At 44.5% G+C, this 16,538-nt stretch overlaps 1 protein-coding gene across 4 annotated transcripts in view; it reads left to right on the top strand.

The window, feature by feature from the left end:
* Window positions 1–16,538, top strand: part of PRKN (parkin RBR E3 ubiquitin protein ligase) — a 1,413,568-nt gene that overhangs the window by 576,495 nt on the left and 820,535 nt on the right. The gene's annotated exons all lie outside the window — the stretch shown is intronic.

Genomic DNA, 16,538 nt, shown 5'->3' on the forward strand with positions numbered 1-16,538 from the left:
CATTATTCAGAAGCAAACAACACCAAAAAGTGTCAAAACAGGCCTCCTGAGCATGTGAGCTCACGCAAAGGCTGCCAAGAGCACAATTGTAAGGAAGGAGGTTTGTGCGCAGGCAGCGCTGTTTTAAACACCCCACCCTGCCAAGAGCAGCAGTGGACATGTGGTCACAGAATGAGAGAGAGAGATGATTCCAGAGAAATCAGCTGGAAGCGTGACATGTTGAATTCCAGAGATCCTGCAGGCTGGGTCTTCTCTGGCAGGATTCTAGTTTCAGGCCCAAGGATCTGCACTTAGCCCCACTGGATGCACTGGTGGGTGACGTCACCTGTAGATTGTGGATCCGGAAGCATGCATGCATACACCAATTATTTTAAAAGCCAGCATCGGGGCATCTGTCTATTTTACAGTCTTAGAAAGTTGGTTCTTACAGGGCTTGAAATGCTTTTTCTTTTTGTATCATTATTGGAGTTAAAACATACACACACACACACATACACAGAGTAAATAAAATGTTCCTATGGTACATGACCAGTTGTTATGCTTTATCAGATAAGCATTTGTCTACTAACCTCAGCATCGGTGGTTCAAACTTAACCGCTGCTCCTTTGGAGAAAGATGAGGCTTTCTGCATCCTTGGAGATTTGCACCCTCAGAAACCGTCGTGCACTCTTAGGTGTTTCCAGGGAGGCATTGGCAGTCTGTGCTTTCTGTTGCTTTGTGTCATTGCTGTTGTCATTGTTTGATGCCTATGCATTTGAAAGGTAGACAGTAGATAGGAGAGACAAAGGAAGAATAGAATATTTGGGATTGCGATACTGGAAAAGAAAATGGAAGGACTGTGGACTGCCGGAGGACAGGCGACATCTGTGTGGGGAGAAGGACAGCCAGAGGGCTCCTTCGAAACAAGCCTGGTAATTTGTCTCTTGTACTTTGGAGCTGTTGTCAGGAGAAACCAAGTCCCCGGAGAAGGTCAGCAGGCTTCGTAGAATGGAGGCTCAGCACAAACAGAGGACGGCCTTCGACACGATGGATGGACACGGTGGTCGCAACTATGAGCGTCCACATGACAGCCATGGTGAAGAGGGTGACGTGCTGGACACTGCTTCTTCTATTGTCCCAGGGTCGCTGTGGCACGGAACTGATTGATTGGTCAGACGCCAGCAACTGCAACCCATCTTTAAAGGTGCAGGGAAAACCTTATGTTATAGCTCTATTTTTAATTAAGACATGTAGTCTGCATTACAATTGACTGATAAGTAGCTAATTTTGAGAAGGTTCTTTTTTTTTAAAAAAAAAAGACAAGTTTAGACTTGAGATTTCCCCAAGGGTTTCCTTCCATAAGGCAAGATTCTGAATAAAAAGAGTACTGGGCCCCACAGGGAAGCGAATTGGCCAAGGAACATCTTCCCATGTCTTTTTTTATCATGTATCTTCTTTCATAGCAATTTTGAAATGGTATTGATATTAATTCAGAAAGAATTGAACACCAATTGTCTGTAGTCCAGTGTGGTGCCCCTGTCCAGTGGGGTCCACCCATGGCTGCTGCAGTGGCCATGAAACACTCTGTCCCTCTACAGTGGCTTGGACTCTGACCCTCTGCGGTGTCCTTGCTTGCCGCAGACGCCTGTGTGAAGGGCTCATTCTTCAGTCTTAGGTAATTCACGGTACAAGCTGTTGCTGTTCGCTGATGATGACAACCTGAACCTCGTGGTGGCTCCATAGACAGTGGAACCAAATGGCGCCCCACGATCGGGGGCTGGTCAACCTTTCCTCCTAGCCAATCTCTGTCTGGGAACTTGTTGAAACTTGCTCAGTATAATAACAACACGCAATCTCTATTGGCAGATGGGCATCCATGAAGTGCACTGATCAAGAATTGAACCTAGGTTTCGTGCATGGTTGGCACAATTTCTACCACTGATTCGTAACCCCAAAGCCTTCTGTCATTGAATCAATTCCCACTCAAAGAAGCCCTATAGGACGGAGTAGAACTTCCCCCAGGGAGTTTCTTAAGCAGTAACATTAATAGAAATGAGCCTTTAGGGTGCCTGTGGTAAAGCAGTTGGCTTCTAACTGTAATGTCAGTGATTTGAATCCAGCACCCATTCTGTTGGGGGGAAATGTGCCACTATGAATCCATAAGTATTTACAATCTAGGAAACCCCAGGGGGCGGGGGGGGATTCTACTCTGTTCTATTCTGTGGTCACTCTGAGTCACAATGGCAACTTCGTGCCAATGCATTTATCTTTTGAGGGGCCTGGGGTTTTAATCTTTACAGAGCAGACTGCCACAACTTTTTCCCAAGTTGCCTCTGGTGAAGTAGAACAGGAGACTTTTCCATTCGCAGCCAACAGCTCACTGGGGCTCCTTGAATGGCAACTAGGACTTAGTAATTCAGGAAAAGAGGCAATTAGGGAATCAATTATCTTTCCTTTGGTCCTTTAGTTTTTATGTCCAGCAGTCTTTGCACTTGGATGTCTGAAACTTGGTGATGGTTTCTACAAGAAACGGCTTGGGCTACTGGTCCCTACCGCCTGGCTCATGCCCTCCATTTCTCCCGACACTGGGGCTCGGTGCTTTGGCAGATCTACAACAAATTCTTTTTTTTTTTTTTTTAAATCTTTCATTAGGGGCTCATACAACTCTTATCATAATCCATACATACAGCAATTGTGTAAAGCACATTTGTACATTCATTGCCCTCATCATTCTCTTTTCATTTATTTATTTCTTTAAAAATCATTTTATTAGGGGCTCATACAACTCTTATCACAATCCATACACACATCAATTGTGTAAAGCGCATTTGTACATTCATTGCCCTCATCATTCTCAAAACATTTTCTCTCCACTTAAGATCTCCCTGGCATCAGGTCCTCATTTTTCCCCTCCTTCCCTGTTCCCCCCTCCCTCATGAGCCCTTGATAATTTATAAATTATTATTTTGTCATATCTTGCCCTGTCCGACGTCTCCCTTCACCCACTTTTCTGTTGTCTGTCCCCCAGGGAGGAGGTCACATATAGTTCCTTGTAATCGGTTCCCTCTTTCCTACCCACTCTCCCTCTACCCTCCCTGTTTCGCCACTCACACCACTGGTCCTATAGGGCTCATCTGCCCTGGATTCCCTGTATTTTCAGTTCCTATCTGTCCCAGTGTACATCCTCTTGTCTAGCCAGACTTGTAAGGTTGAATTCGTGTCATGATAGTGGGGCGAGGGCGGAGGGGGGAGCTTTTAGGAACTAGAGGAAAGTTGTATGTTTCATCATTGCTACATCTCACCCTGACTGGCTCGTCTCCTCCCTGAGACCCCTCTGCAAGGGGATCTCCATCAAATTCTTAATGAAGGCAGGGTGTCTGAGAGAAAAGAAAGGTGTGGGCATTTTGAAATGTGTTTAAAAAGTGTTGATTCAACTGAATTTCCAGTAGGCAACATGGGAAATCCAAGGAAACATGTGCGTGCTGGCACTCCTCTGTTTAAAAAACAAGCTTTATTTCCCTCTTGTTTGAGATTACTCCCAGTAAGATGATTTTTACTCTCAAGTTCTGAGGAAAGCTGGTCGGACAGAAGAGAAGCTGGCTTTGCTGTTGGCTTAGATTGCTCGTCTCAATGGAAAATGGAAATTGTGTTGTGCTGGTTGTCAGATGCTGTTTAGTTGACTCTAACTCACAGTAAACCACTGCCATCAAGTTGACACCGACTCATAGCGACCCTGTAGAAAAGGACATCTGCTTGGTGCCCAGCAAGGGAGTGACCAAGAGGAAACCCTTGAGGAGGCAATGGACACAGTGTCTGCGCCAGTTGGCGACAATGTAACAATGATTGTTAGGATGGTGGATGACCAAATAGTGTTCCCTCTTCACAATTGGCCTTGAGCCCATTGTTGCAGCCATTGTGTCAATCCATCTCCTGAAGGCCCTTCCTCTTTTCCACTGTTCTTCTATTTGACCAAGCACGATGTCCTTTTCAGGGCCTGGTCTCACGTACAAATTACACGCAACAAAATCTGGTCATCCTTGCATTTAGGATCAGATCTGTTTGCTCTTCTGGCAGTCAATATTTGTACTTTCAATATTTGCCTTCAGCATTCCAAAATGCATCGACACTTCTTCAGTCTTCCTCCTTCAATGGCCAACTTTCTTCATATGTGGATACGAGGCAATTGAAATGACCTTGGCTTGGGTCAGGCGCCTTAGCCTTCAGAGCAACAGCCTTTCTTTTCCACAGCTTAAAGCAATCTTGTGCGACAGAGTTTCCTGATGCCATGTACCTTCCGATCACCCACTACTGCTTCCATGAACATCGACCATGGATATATCAATTGTGAAGAGCAAAAGGTCAAGGTTACAGGGTAGAAGCTTGGTCTATGCTTCCCCAGCCAGTGGTGGAGTGGAGGTTATGCTATGATTGGAACTGAAATCGTGGCCTGCTTGATGGGAGGCCAGGTGGAGGAGCCACCATGTCCTCTGTGAGGCTCCTGCTAAAGAGCCGAGTCTTGAGCAAACTCCAGACAAACACAAAGCTGTCCTATGTTCTCCTAAAGCTCCGGTATTGATCATCCTAGAAAACAGGAGGGCTTTTTGTAGACGAAAACATCTAAAGAGATAGGACAACTAAGTGCAAGGCATCCTTTCCAACTGGTTTCTTTCAGTGTAAATGACTTCGTTACAAAACTAGGCCAAACCTCGCGCACTGCCATTGAGTTGATCCCTGCTCACCGGAGCCCTACAAGACAGAGGAGAAGCGCTCCTGTGAGTTTCTGGGACGGGAACTCTTTATGGGAATAGGAAGCCCCATCTTTCTCCCCTGGGTTGACTGGTGGTTTCCAATTGGTGACCTTGCAGTTGACAGCCTGAAGCTTAACCATTAGGGCCCCAGAGTCCTTAACAAGAACTTCTTAGGGGCGCCTTAAATAGGGTCTACATAATGAATCATTTTCAGCTATCATTGTTAACTTGGGGGGAGTGTCCTATTTGTAGGAAATAAATGTTTAAGATTTTTTGGATAGTCAAACATCCTATCTGCAAGTTTTTCTCAAAATAAAAAAAAAGTCCTTTTTTTTTTTTATACTACACCCGAAAACTTATATGCGGCAGTTATGGATCACATATCCAGACATTATCCTTAGCTTCAACATTTCCATAAAGCATTATCTTGCTTCCTGTTTTATGCCAGGAAGCAGAATGAAATCTGCTAGGAGTGGAATTTTGAAATTAAAAATGCCAGAAGCATTACTGTTACAGAACTGTAGGCCCTCAAAGGACAGTTTCTCCAGGGAGGAGCACATTTCTGCAAGAACCTGACTTTTAATAAAAAGTTTAACTTGTTGCAGTAGGAGATTCAATTAAAGATAGGGAAAAACAAAAAAGCTCTACTAGTTTAACCAAATCAGTCATGCAGGCAAAAGCCCATGCTTCTGGATCAGCCAGAGACTAACCTGCAGTGTCCCCAGGAGGCCAAGTGCATGAGCAATGGGGTTTCAAGAGAGCCAGCCCCCTGGAGGGAAGGACGACTGCAGTAGCCAGAGTGGTTCAGGGAGACCACAGGGTGACTTTAAAGGGTGCAAAGGCTCTGAGCTCAGGGAGTCATGGGAAACTGTAGGCTGCCATCAGTTAGCTCAAAGAGAGAGAGAGACTTGTGTACATCAGCTTGTGCAGCATGACCACCCCCCAACCCAACTGCCTGTTATTAAACATACAGCCCCAGGAATCCACTGTCATTAAGCCAATGCCAACTCATAATAGTCTCCTAGAGGGTTTTTGAGCCTGTGAATCTTCAGAGGAATGGACAGCCTCATCTTTCTGATGGGATCGAGCTGTCAACCTGGAGGCTCTGCCCAATGCTGAATCTGTGGCAGCAGCACCAGCTGCTGGAAGATTTTGGTTTGCTTTGCTTTGAATTATCTCTGTAATCATTATTACCAGGAGCGTTGTATCCCTATGTTATATATTAGTCATGCTGTCAGTCCGTTGCTTGCCTTACTCAACCTCCACCACCACGCTCTCTACTTGTGTTTCTCTACTCCAAAAGCTAAGTGTGTGCCACGGGGTTTCTCAATGGACCTTACAATTAGGAGCCCTGGTGGAGTAGGGGTTACTTATTGAACTGCTACCGTCATGGTTAGCAATTCAGAGCTTCCAGCTTATCTGAGCAAGAAAGACAGGCTTTCTACTCCCATAAAGAGTTACAGACTCAGAAACTCAGAGGCAGTTCAGAATTGACCTTACAATAAGGAGTGTGCTGCAGTCCTTGTTAATGATATTACCACTAAACTTTGCTGGAATTGTTACAGATGGGAGTGAGAGAGGCTATGCCTATCTCCTTCAATGTTTTATAGATAGATGGATAGAGAGATAGATAGCCAGGTATCAATTATCTCTGTACCTGTAGAGCTATGCACGTAATCTTAAAGACTTTTATTTTTAAAATCATTTTATTGGGGGCTTGTACATCTCTTATCGCAATCCATACATACATCCCTTGTGTTAAGCACATTTGTACATTTGTTGCCATCGTTTTCAAAACATTTTCTTTCTACTTGAGCCCTTGGTATCAGCTCCTCATTTTCCCCTCCCACCCCCACACTCCCTCCCTCACAAACCCTTGATAATTTATAAATTATTATTATTTTTTCATGTCTTACACTGACTGATGTCTCCCTTCACCCACTTTTCTCTTGTCTGTGTCCCAGGAAGGGGGTTATACGTAGATTATTGTGATTGGTTCTGCCTTTCTCCCCTCACCTTTTCCTTCCTCTCCTGGTAGCGCCACTCTCATTATTGGTTCTGAGGGGTCTTAAAGACTTTTAGAAAGACTTTCAGATAACTTTTAGAATGATGGAAGAAGATGAAAAATCATAGTTTAGCAAATGAAACCAACACCTTTTTCTGGACATCTTTTATATGTGAGCATAAACCACTGTCCGGTTCAATGTAAGATTCACTATTACTTGCCACTCCTTGCTTACTCATATGATCCTATACCATTATTATTTTTAAAATCCAGATATAGATATAGACATCTATCTCTTTTATTATGTTCATTTATTCAGGAAATGCTGGACGTGGGCCACCATGGACATACCCCCTGCACTCAGCTAGTGTGAGTTGAACAAAGAGCCAAAAAATCACAAAACAAGCTTCCAGCCCAGTGGCAACGACAGAAGTAGAAGCAGAGTATTATAAGTGCAGTTTCGTACCAACGGGGTCCTACTTTGGATGGTGTCCAGGTTGGGGGCAAGCTAGGGAGGATGGGACAATGGATTGGACTCTTCATAGGTGATGACGTGTATGAAATGGAAGATGGTGGCCCCTGGGAGGGAGGGGAAAGGAGAATGAATTGGAGGGGGGGACTACTAATGGTTTGGACTTTTGAATGCAGTGGTGACCATCTGAAATGTAAAACTAAGTTCCAGGCTGGAGACAGACGTGAGGATCTGTGGTGTACTATCAGAACAAGGGCAGAGGACCACGCAGTGTGCACACTGGTCCTACTGGAACAGCAACGATACTTAGAGAGTAGCAGTGGATGGAGGAGGGTGGCGGGGACTGCCAGTGCCATGGTTTCCTGTGGCCCCACACAAAGATCAGGCAGGTGTGATTCATTGGACTTGTCATGCAGGACACTGACCTAGTGAGGTTCTAACCCTTGATCTTTCCTGGTCTGATCAGGTTAAGCCAGAGTAACAACCTGCTATAAAGGCACATAGGCCCCAGCCATGTGCCTCCGGTGTATGTAGGGTGCAGAGCTCTTGTCTCTTCCCTGGAGTGATCAGTCAGATGGCTAATGAGCAAATCTTGAAGTTTCAGTAGGGTGTTTTGGTTTTACTTTCTTTAGCTTCTACATGGAGCCAAGGAAACAGTGCAACTGGATTGCTGCCCACGGTCATTTATCTACCCTCTCATTTATTCATCATGCACTTGGGAACTACCACATGCCCAGCAACATCAGGGGAAAACAAGTGATGATGGCATTGACCCTGATCGGGGGACACACACCACTCTCCAGTGAGAAATATGGATGCACAACTAAATAAGTGAGATATGTGGGGGATGTCAAAATGAGAGCTGAGACTTTTGTCCTGTTCAGTCTGGTTCAGATAATTGTAAATAAATATGTAGGCGTTGCCTCTGGTGCCCACTCAGATAGGGCGTTGTTCTTGTTGGCTGTGTATTAGTGGGTTCCACCCCAGAGGGCCCCACATGCAACGGAACCAAGCACTGTCTGGTCCTGCACCATCCTCACAATGGTTATGTTTGAGCCCAGTGTTGGAGCCACTGTGTCCATCCATCTCCTTGACAGTCTTCCTCTTTTCCACTGCCTTTCTGTTTTACCGAGCATGACATGTGGGTCCTTTGACATTCAGTTCCGCCCACAGCCTGGTGAAATCTTTGTGATCCACATTAACAGACAACATCATGTCATTTGACCTCAGTCATTTTGAATGGGTCTATATTAGAGAGAGCTACACAGGGCCAAGTGGACGAATCTGACCAGAAGAGAAAGGCATATACGGGAACCTGAACATCACTTATAAATACTTGAGAAAATTCAGGAACTGCTGCTTCGGGGTTTTCTCTTCTGCACAAGGAGCGGAAAGCTGGAGTTAACTGATAGAGGGAAGGGAGGAGAAACCCAGCTACTCATTTGAAGGTATTTTGCACCTCTGCTGGCTTCTTTCACTGGACAAAGGCATTAGTGGAAGTGACAGGAACAAGTTATGAACCATTTACTTAGGCTATCTGGAAGGATTTAATCTCACACAGGTCATGGAGTTGAGTATTCTCTGGGAATTGGTGCCATTGTGATAGGTCCTATCTGTGGGCCTGGCGCCTTGCGATAAAGAGTTTAACTCTGGCTAGAAATAGAATCAGCAGAAGTCGTTGGAATGCAGGACTGTAAACCTTGTGGTTCAAATGGGGACATGCTTCTGGATAGCAGTTATAATCTCTCCTAGATTGTGACTCTGAGAGCCAGGCCCGAGACAAGCATTAGTAATGTCCATGGCTTTCCCCGTGTGCACAATAAATCTGGGATGATAGCATCTACACTTCTCATCCATCTTGGAGTTCCTTTATAATGGGTCTCCAGAAGACCAATTTCCCACTTTATCAGTGTCCATATGCTTCCTATTTATAAATAAGACCAGGAAAAATGTTTGAAAGGCTGGTGACTTTAAACCTTAGAGAGAACTTTTGTTTAATTTGAAGCTGTAATATAGCAGCAATACAGGCTAATACAAATAATAATAAAACAGCAGGCAGGACCAACATCTATGCATTATAAGTAGATGCCCATTTAGACTCTCAAAATATATCTTTTGAAGACATGGGGCTAGCCAACATTTATTTACTATATAGAAAGAGATTAAATATAACTGTTCGTAGACTAGCATTCACTCAAAGCTCTTAGAAGAGAGATGGGGGTTTAATTAGAAACAATTATCTGAGGCAAACATTTTACTCCTTAGAGTAGTATAAGAGTCATCCCACAAGGCCCCTCATTTCAATGAGTCATGGGTGAAATTGCTGTTGGTAGTAGCCATTCATTTGTCTCTGACTCATGACCACCCCATGTACACGAGTCCGATATGTTGCCGGCTGCGGCGCCATGTGCACAGCTCTTGGTCTGCTTCGCTCCATTGATGAGGCTGCCACGTATCTTAAGTGCTTTCTGACCAGGAGGCTCATCTTCCAGCGCTGCAGGGATAGTGGTAGGGTTTGGGTTTGGGGGCAGTGAACTTCAGATTATTTGTGGGGCACGGGGGAAACACCTGAATTGAAAACAAAGGAAATGTTTCCACGAACTCTTTGAAACCTCCTCGTATAATGGACGATATTTTTTGCTGTGATCCATAAGGGTTTCATGGGCATGTTTTTGGAATGAAATTGCCGAATGTTTTTTCTTAAGTCTTTCTTCACCTAGAATCTGTGCTGACATGTATGTGTTCAGCGTCGATGATGCTGGTGGTGATTGAAATACAAGTGGCATATCTTCCAGCACCTTAGCAACATGCAAGCCATCACAGTAGGACATTGGGACAGACAGCTGGTGGGGATAGCAAGACATGTTCTGTGGGGCTACCAGGACCATAGTCTGGGGTTCTGAAGGACTGTAGGAATAAGACGATTGACATAACATCGCTCACAAAGACCGTGTTCTATAGCCTACTGTGGTGAGTCATAACTATCAACTTAAAAGATGTGACAGCTGTCGATGGTGTAACTCTTAGTCTTTCCATTTGGAGCAAAGAAAAATGTAGAGAAACAAAAGACTAAAGTAAGCAATTCGGTCAAATTACAAATAGGCTCACCATGCAAATCCCAGACTCCAGAAAACCAAAGACAGAAGGAAACAATTAGTCCAAACAACTAATATATTGACCACATAGGCTCCTGACTCTATGACCCTGAGGCCTGAGAGCTAAGGGGTACCCAGCCTACTCTTTTATGCTATATAGTTTTAAATCTAATTTTTTATTTGCCTTACTCTTAAGGCACTTATTCTATTCAATGTTTTCTGCCAAGATTAGCTTCAGATCGGATTCTGTGTTTGCCTGTCTCCCGACATCTTCTACATCAACCACCTGACGAAGCCCATGGTCACCCTCTGTTTTCTTGGGGATCCCACTAGATAGTCCCACTGCTCCACTTCTTCAGAGCAAAAATGCCTAACAACACAACAACAACGACACTAAGCTTAAGTCCATGCTGACCACTGCCACCCCCTGTGGGTTTCCAGACCGTAACTGTTTACTGGAGTAGAAGGGCTGCATTTCTCCACAGAGCTGCTGGCAGTTTCAAATTGCTGACCATGCAGATTGCAGCCCAACACATACACAAAAGCTCCTAACTCAAACTTACTCAACCAATGAGTGAGACGTCACCAAAATGCATATTCATAAGAGGTACTATTGCTCAAAGAAACCAGCGCGTTCTCTAAGAATCATAAAAGGGAGAACTTTACAGTTAAGCACATTATTTGGAGGGAAGAATTCAGATGTCGCTCTGCGTGTCTAGGCTTCTTCTAGTCTTCCAGTCCCCCCGTGGGATGCCTTTGCCAGGTACCACAAAGCCTTTGTCGGTTGCATGGAGAATGTCTTTGGTCCTCTGCCATATTAGGTCATTTCCATCATCCTCCTGAAAATCCAGCCAGTGACTTAGCTTTCCAAAATAAAAACACCCCCTTCTCCAAATCTTCCACCATAAGCTTCAGTCTGGTGGCATGCTGCACGGTCAGCCTCGTTGTCCCCTCCACTGCCCACACCTGCCATTGTCCTCCGCTCCTTGCACCAGCCTCTGAGGTTGAGTTCTTTTCTGGGTTGAAATGGGCCTCTGAGGAGAAACACTGCAGATTTTGACAGGTTTTTCTGCTTCACTTAGAGCTGCAGCACCCAGGGAAGGAGCCACTGCAGCTTCCTGACCTTGTCTGGCAGCTCCAAGGTCAGCCTTTTCCCATCATAGTCTGCAGCTAGGAAATGCCTTGAGTCATTGAACACATTCGACACCTTGTGAAATTCTCCTTTTGCTGATTTTCCCACCAAGATTTCTTTGGCATCATTCATTCTCTTAAAACCTGCTGGCTGTAGTGTTTTGAAGTATTGATAGATGCCACAAACATGGCTGTGTCTGCAAACATTCTGTTCAGTGAGAGGAGGCAGTTAGTAGAGATTACATTACTGTGAACCATCCGGAAGAGTCAACTCCCTGCAGACACAGTAGATCAGCAGCAGCTAGGACTAGGTTGGGGTGATTCCATCAAATCCCATCAGCCTTCAGTTGGAGAGAGAAGAGAATCAAGACTAGTAGTTGAGCGATGCTGTTTTCCAAGTGGGAGCTTAGACAGTCCTCTACTTCCCATCCCCCACCCCCCTCCCGCTTTTTTTTTAATTAACCAGTTCTGGCACCAGCCGATCTCTCTCCTCTGCCTCCTTGGACACTTCACCATAATGGCCACACAGGACCCACAGACCATCCTCAGTATTACGTGATGTATTAGGAAGTAGCAGGTGTGGGGTCAACCTTGGGGAAGTAGGAACGACTCAGCAGACAGGGGAGGCTCATCAATCAGCACAGACTCTCACTTCGCACCTTCCTCCCAGCATGCCACTGTCATGGTTTCCGCTGTCTTGATAGCCTGCAGCGCTGGCTTCTAGGGCCGTAGCTCTCCACGTCTCATGGGCCGAGGGGGGTCTCTGCTCCCGTAGGGACTCTGGGCCCACAGGACTTTCTCAGCTCCTGGCGCAAGCATTCGTTTTCTTTCTTTTGTACAACCTATTGTGGTTGTTCATTTGAGGCGTCATCCAGCCCCTTCTGACCCTCAGCAATCTTCCGTACCATGGGACGAAACCCGCCAGCCCCGCACCATCACCATCGTTCTTAGGTGGGAGTCCAGTTTCAAAGCCGAGTGGGTGCATTAGGGTTCTGGAGTGCTTTGCCTTGGATCTTGCTTCTCGGCGCTGAAAGAATTCACATGGCAGAATCCAAGTGATTTTTATGAGAGAAAGGAACGTTTCGGGTAGCACAGGTGCAGGTTGGATTTTCTCAGCGGTGTCTAATTAGTGTGCCTGATTTCTTTCCAACACCTTTATTGTGGCATGGGCAGCTAATTTTCACCAGGAAAAGCATTCGGGAAGAAAACCCCCTTTATCCCTACTCCATTGACCTGTCATGATTAAAAAACAGAGAGTAATCCTCTGGTTTTCATTATCTGACAGTGCTTCTGTGCTCTCCATAAGGTTTTCAGTGGCTAACTCTTCACAGGTACACACCTATTTCTTCTTCATGGTCTGTTCTTAGTCTGGAAGCTCTGTTGAAACCTGTTCACTTTGGGCGACCCTGCTGGTATTTGAAACACCAGTGACTTAGCTTCCTGAATCATAGCAACCCACAAGCCACCACAGTACAACACACTGACATGCTGACTCTAGGCACCTACCAATGACAACAGTCCTCTTGTGGGTCACAGGCACCTTACAGCATAGCCCAAGCCTACAAGAGCTCCTTGTCCCATTTTTGCCTGGTCCATTCTAGTCATTTCAGAAATATACAAGACCATGGGAAGAAGAGCCATATTCAGGCAATTACTGCACTGCACCCGGAAATGGAACACCAACAAAACAAAATCCTTAAGATAGGGTCTCAGTCCAGGGACCAAGGAGAAGGGCAGATGGAGAGAATGGGTACATTGTTTCCTTTTGGGGAAAAGTAGTTTTAAGGGCACATTACCATTCACTTTCTGTATGGTGTTAATATGGTGATAACATGTCATCGTGAATTGATTTTTTAAAGCACTTTGACACTTAATTAATTGGTCAGGTGAAATTTGTTTCTGTGAGAAATATCATTGACCTTTTACTAAAACAACGTGGGTATCTCTTAACCAGCATTTGAATGGAAAGTCTTCTGGACCTTCTGTCACCAGAGTTTCAGAGTCTTAGTCCAAACACAATCATCCCTGTTTTCAGAGTGGCAGGGAATGTAGGCCAGATTCACAATGAAGTAAATCAGGTGATGACATTACTGAATACGGAGTCTGCCTGCATTGTCTATGCTGCCCATTGAGCTACATGAATATAAGCAAACACGTTTCTTTCTTTCCTATTGTCCACTGGTTTTCTTTGCAGACAATTCCCAAGAAAAGATATCACAAAAGCTCTAGCAATGCAATTATATAGCAAGTCTCTCAGTATGTGATTGAAATAAGTTGGGACCTTAGGAAGCTTTAAGATCATGTTAAGCTGGCCATGAGAGGGAACAGCGGTTTCTAACACAGGGAAACTGTGAAGGCAGAAGAGGGCAAGAACTAACCTTCCTATTCAGAGCTATACAAATATGAAAATATCGTTCCTTGGAGTCCAATAATTAGAAAATACTAGACCTTCTAGTTTACTATGGAATTTAATGATCCATCATAAACTTGAAAAACTAAATGCCATGGCCACACTCCCATTAAAAATGTATGTCACATAAAAATTGTCCCTTATTGTATTCTACTTCCCCCTCCACATTTAATGTTTTTGTAGGTAGACTTTATACCTGGAATCCTAATGTTAATTTGGCTTTCTAGCTGCTGGGGACCAAACCAAACATACAGCCATCTAGTCAATTCTGACTCATACTGACCCTATAGGACTGTGTAGAGCCGCCCTGGTGAGTTTACGGGAATATGACTCTTTACAGGAATAGAAGGCTTAGTTTTCCCCCAGAAGAGTGGCTAGTGGTTTTAAATAGGTAACAGCCCAATGTGTAGCCACTCTGCTACCAGGGCTGTACTACTAGGATCTACACGTAGAATCGATTTTAGATATTTTCTTGTACATCACAATCTTACTGATTTTTTTCATTAATTCTTTCCCCCCTGTGTTAGCAGTTCTTCTGATCATATTATTTGTGAATATGGATGTTTACTTCTTCCAATCTGTGAAAAATAGTTTGGAAATTTGCTAAGACCTGCTCATTTTAAATGTAGAAGATGCTATCAATCTGCTGTTTTGTGAGGCTGAGCTTTGGTTCTTCTCTATTAATTTAGTATCGCTGGTAAACGAGGTCATGGGGTGGTCTATGCCCCCAACCCCATATTGTTCATCAGCAGATGGGACATCCTTGAATATTTACTCTCTTAGAATGCTATTGAGGGAACGAAACCAACTTACTAGATAATGACTATTTTCCTGATGCCCAGTTGTCTTCCATATTCTGTGACAGATGGTAATTCAATAGCTTCTCTATGGATTTCCATTAGCATGGGAAAGTTTGATGAATTGGGACCAAGAGTGTAATGTACCCCTCTGCTCCCCAATTTTCTGTTTCTTTTATTTCTACATCTTGACTTTAATCTATCGACTTAGAGAAGCCACAAACAGCTCCCCAAAGCAGGTAGCTCAAAAACCCGTGAGGCACTTATTTTTCTGGTGACCGTATAGTCTAGAGGTTAGTCTGTAGCACCTTGAGGTAGTATCAGCTTTCATGAGAACATGAGGCTTCATGACTACAATGGAGTAATTTTTTTTCTGAAATAAATTTTCCAAGGAATACAACCTCAGTCCAGGTGAATACCACATCTTCACTCACAGGGTTGAAATGTAAGTTTAATTTAGCTTTCTCTCTCTCTTTTTTTAAATCATTTTATTAGGGGCTCATACAACTCTTATCACAAACCATACATACATCAAGTGTGTAAAGCAATTCATTGCCTTCATCATTCTCAAAACATTTGCTCTCCACTTAAGCCCCTGGCATCAGTTCCTCATTTCCTCCCTCCCTCCCCGCTCCCCCATCCCTCATGAACCCTTGATAATTTATAAATTATTATTTTGCCATATCATGTCCGACGTCTCCCATCACCCACTTTTCTGTTGTCTGCCCTCCAGGGAGGAGGTTATATTAGATCCCTGTAATTGGTTCCCCCTTTCCACCCACCCTTCCTCCTCCCTCCCGATATCATCACTCTCACCACTGGTCCTGAAGGGATCATCCGTCCTGGATTCCTTGTGTTTCCAGTTCCTGTCTGTACCAGTGTATGTCCTCTGGTTTAGCCAGACTTGTAAAGTAGAATTGGGATCATAATAATGGGGGGCGGGGGCAGGAAGCATTTAGGAACTAGAGGAAAGTTGTATGTTTCATAGTTGCTACACTGCACCCTGACTGGCTTGTCTCCTCCCCTCAACCTTTCCTTAAGGGAATGTCCACTTGCCTACAGATGGGCTTTGAGTCCCCACTGCACACTCCCCCTCGTTCACAATGAAATGATTTTTTGTTCTTTGATGCCTGATACCTGGTCCCTTTGACACCTCGTGATCACATAGGCTGGTGTGCTTCTTCCATGTGGGCTTTGTTGCTTCTCAGCTAGATGGCCATTTGTTTACCTTCAAGTCTTTGAGACCCTAGGGCTATATCTTTTGATAGCTGGGCTCCATCAGCTTTCTTCACCACATTTGCTTACGCACCTGCTTTGTCTTCAGAGATCGTGTCGGGAAGGTGAGCATCGTGGAATGCCAGTTTAATAGAACAAAGTAATCTTGCATTGAGGCCCGATGAGTAGAGGCCTGATGTCCATCTGCTCCCTTAATACTGAACCTATAAATATATGCACATAAATTTATTTCCCCATTCTCATACATAAATATATTTACATATGTACATGCCTTTATTTGGAACTCTATAAATGCCCTTTGACACCTAGCTATTTCCTCTATTTCCTTTTACTTTCCTCTTGTCCCACTATCATGCTTAGCCTTCATTTGGGTTTCAGTAATTCCTCTTGGTTACCTTACCCTTGGTCATGCCCTACCAGTCCTCCCACCCTCTCCTCGCCACCGATTTGGATCATTTGTTGTTCCCTTGTCCCTGGGTTTGTTAATGCCACTACCTCCCCCGCCACCTCCCCCTCTCCCATGTGCCCCGAGACTGTTGGTCCCGTTGTTTTCTCTTCCATATTGTTCATCCAGCCTATCTTATTTAGACAGACCTGTGAAGATAATAACTTGCACAAAAACAAGACAGGAAAACTAAGCAACAAAGGAAAACAAAACAACAACA

This window comes from Echinops telfairi, unplaced genomic scaffold (assembly GCF_000313985.2).
Source record: "Echinops telfairi isolate 266 unplaced genomic scaffold, ASM31398v2 ScPeMD7_3533;HRSCAF=4204_0, whole genome shotgun sequence".
NCBI classification, from domain to species: domain Eukaryota; kingdom Metazoa; phylum Chordata; class Mammalia; order Afrosoricida; family Tenrecidae; genus Echinops; species Echinops telfairi.